This window comes from Phyllostomus hastatus, unplaced genomic scaffold (genome assembly GCF_019186645.2).
Source record: "Phyllostomus hastatus isolate PE091 unplaced genomic scaffold, TTU_PhHast_1.1 phas_contig_1, whole genome shotgun sequence".
In the NCBI taxonomy this organism is placed as follows: domain Eukaryota; kingdom Metazoa; phylum Chordata; class Mammalia; order Chiroptera; family Phyllostomidae; genus Phyllostomus; species Phyllostomus hastatus.
Genome location: NW_025333498.1, coordinates 48,877,453 through 48,881,115, shown reverse-complemented (window position 1 = coordinate 48,881,115; position 3,663 = coordinate 48,877,453). Strand labels below are relative to the sequence as shown.

Here is a 3,663-nt window from a genome sequence, read left to right as displayed (position 1 = left end):
AATTATGTTTTGATCTCAGTAATAGTTTATGAAGCTTCCTGGAGAGTCATGGAAAGAATGATCAAAGCAAGGACAAAAATAATCTATACTTTCTTTTCCCCATAGAGCATGAAAAATCTTTTTTACCCACCTTTCATTATCCTTTGAAATAACTTGCGGGGGAGTAAAAACAGATGTCTGGAGAAGTCATCAAGAAAAGCCACAAATCAAAAAGATTTCAAACAGAATGTTTTTAATGAACTGGCTGAAGGTTTGTGTTTTCCTCCCCCTGTTCCATCCCAACTGATCCCAGAGTGTTAGTGGGAGTGTTCTATCAATCAGTACTTTTCCAAATCTAAATGTGCTGTCATTCTATTTTCTTTGGGAAGAGAAGACTTAAGACAGTGGGTAGAAGAATGCTTTGGAGTACTGAACGAGCTTTCTTCGGCAATCCAGACTTACTGCTTTCCTTTTAGTCCACAGTACATTCAACCTGGAGCTGGAAAACTTGGAATAAATCCTTAGCCATCCTTCTTTTACATTTGTGAGGAAAAAATATGAAGTCATGACTTTTAAGAGCTGTCTTGGCCCTGACTGGCATAGCTCAGTGGATTGAGCGCAGGCTGTGAGCCAAAGCATCGCAGGTTTAATTCCCATTCAGGGCACATGCCTGGGTTGCAGGCCACGGTCCCCAGCAACCGCACATTGATGTTTCTCTCTCTCTCTTTCTCCCTTCCTTCCCTCTCTAAAAATAAATAAATAAAATCTTTTAAAAAAAATTTTAAAAAGCTGTCTTGGCTCACAGAACATTCACTCATTGGCTTTTCTTTCTTTTTTCTTTATTTCCTGGAGTCATAGTATTTACCAATAATAATTAAAAAGATCCTTTGGTAGTTTGGATACTTTCTTTTTCTTTTTAGAAGAATAGGTATGTTTTTTTCTATCTGGCCAGGGGTTTGGATAGACATATTATTTCTGGATAAATAGATCTCCATCCAAAAGAGATCAAGTAATTTCTACAACTTTCCATTCTTTTTTTAAGAGTTCACTGCCTTCTTTTTTAAATATTTTATTGTTTATGTTATTACAATTGTCCCACCTTTTCCCCCTTTGCTCACCTCCACCCAGACCTCCCTCTACTTCCATAATCAGTCTCATTATTATTGTCCATGTCCATGGGTCCTTCTCATATGTTCTTTGACTAGTCTCTTCACCTTCCTTCAGTCAGTCCCTACCTTTCCCACTCCCTTCCTCTCTTACAGTTGTCAGTCTGTTCCATGATTCTATGCCTCTAGTTCTCTTTTGCTCTTTATTTTGTTCATTAGATTCCTCTTATAAGTGAGATCATATGGTATTTGTCTTTCACCAATTGGCTTATTTCACTTAGCATAATAGCCTCCAGTTCCATCCCTGCTATTGCAAAAGGTAGGAATTCCTTCAATTCTTAACATGACTGGCCCTGATTTTAAGTCAGTCAATGGCTATAGTGTTAGAAGGGGCCTGAAGATATAATTTTTCCCTATCTCCTGTTTTCTACACAATAAAATGTAATTATGCCCATGCTTTAATTTTATGCACTGAAGTTCAATGTTATGCTAAGGTCCCACTGCAACTCAGAGGGCATGGGAATTCAGGACAATGGCCTCTAGTGGAGGGCCTTGATCTAGGACCACACCATGCTGTTTCTTTTCTGGAACAGTGGCTGATTTAATCCATATTATTATAAACTAGGTCATAAACATTAACTTAGTAATTGAGTTCTGTGAAATTTCCAATCTAGATGACAATGATTAAAGAGTATCTTTATAATAACAACTTTATAATTAAAACAATGATATCGTAGAATATTGTAGTCAATAAAACATATTTTTCTTTTTAAGAAAGTAGCAAATAATGTTAGGAAACATTATTAGTAATTATTTAGATCCTTATAGCAATACATATAATTATATAGAGTGACTATATATTGTAGTGAATATATTCTGGTCTGAGATGAAATTATAGAGACAAGGATTGTAATCAGAGAAACAAAAATGAAATCACTATACAGAAAGATATGGTGGCACATGCTGCTGCAATATTGTAAGACTGCTGTGGTCCCTGTGTCCCTCCCTGGATGAGTCTAGAGGGGGTGAATAAAGGAGAATATGGGAAACCTAGGATTGGACATATCCAAACAAGAATGATGGAATTTATACTATGTTACCTTTGCTCCAGGCAATGCCATTATTCTTCATTAAGCATACTCAGTCAAAACCCCACTTTTCCAAAGGAGAATATAACCATGCAACATGCACCAAGGAGAGGAAAATGGTACATTCACAGAGAGCCTCAAGAAGTTTGGATGGCATCTCCAGCCAGTCTTTGGGAAATCTTTATATTCAATGGAAAATAAGAATATGAAAAATATAGTTTAGTATTACAAAAATTAAAGAATATATTTCTATGATACAGTTTCACTATCATTTCATAAAAATGAAGATTTGATTATTTACATTAACAGTGTGGACAAAGACTTCTATCTGGTAAATTAGTGCCACCAATTCCATGTTCACATGACAACGTATGTTCTTTTCTTGCTTGTTTTAGAATAAAATCTTTTAGTTTTCATGTTTCTTGTAAAAATAAAGGCCTTTAAAAATTGATTTTAGGTAGAGGAAGGAAGAGAAAGAGAAACATCTATTTATTGCTCCACTTGGGGCAGTGCTCTAACCAACTGATCTCTACACTGGTCCAGGGCTCTGCTGAGGGTTTTGACAGGACACCTGCTAGGAAAGGTAAAAATCACTGCAAATGGATTCTCCTTTTCATATGATGAATTTTATCTCCCAAGGGGGGGGCGGTGCCCATTCCTGGAAGTACTGCAAACTGGGTTAATGTGTGAAGTGGACTGAGCAAGCTCCTATTCCATCTTCTTCCTCCACAAATACATTTAATACAATGTCCTCAGATAGAAGATGTATCAGATAGTAAACTTATAAGAACAAATACTATACTTGATATTAGCCAAAAGACTGAAAAATGATTTTAAAATGGAGACATTTAAAAAATAAGATCTATTAATTGATTTTTTAACACTATGGTTATGATATTTTAAAACAAATTATTATACCCCTGGCTGGGCAGCTCAGTTGGTCAGAGTGTTGTCCCAATACACCAAGGTTGTAGGTTTGATCTCTGGGCACATACAAGAATCAACCAAAGAATGCACAAGTAAGTGGAACAACAAATTGGTATTTCTCTCTCTCTCTCTCCCCTTCCCTTCCTCTCTGTCTCTACAATCAATTAAAAAAAAACTAGTATAAACTCTATACAATTGATGAAATTAATGAATTACTTTTAGTTTTTAGAAGCAATAGTTTTTAAATTTTATATTTATAGGTGACGATAGTTCTGGGCCACATGTTGAGATTTAAATACACACACACACATAAACATGTAAACACACAATAGAATTTTTATATATGTGTAAAGTATCATTTTATACATTGCTTTGTCCCTAAAAGAATGTAGGGAAGAATAAAAAGACATAACTATAACATATGAATCTGCCTTTAGATTTTATTTTGAAATTCAAGGTTATATGGTACAGCAGGTAATGTATTTGTCAATATAACCTAGATTATGCTTTGTTTAATAAAAAAAATCCCCAAATCTTAGTAGTTTAACAAAAACAAAAATTTG

The 3,663-nt window shown here is 35.0% G+C and overlaps 1 non-coding gene across 1 annotated transcript; it reads right to left on the bottom strand.

Annotated features, from left to right (window-relative positions):
* Positions 1 to 2,816: 2,816 nt before the first annotated feature.
* Positions 2,817 to 3,005, bottom strand: LOC123814351. The gene has a single exon (XR_006784891.1). It is a non-coding gene; the product is annotated as a U2 spliceosomal RNA (small nuclear RNA).
* Positions 3,006 to 3,663: the final 658 nt, after the last annotated feature.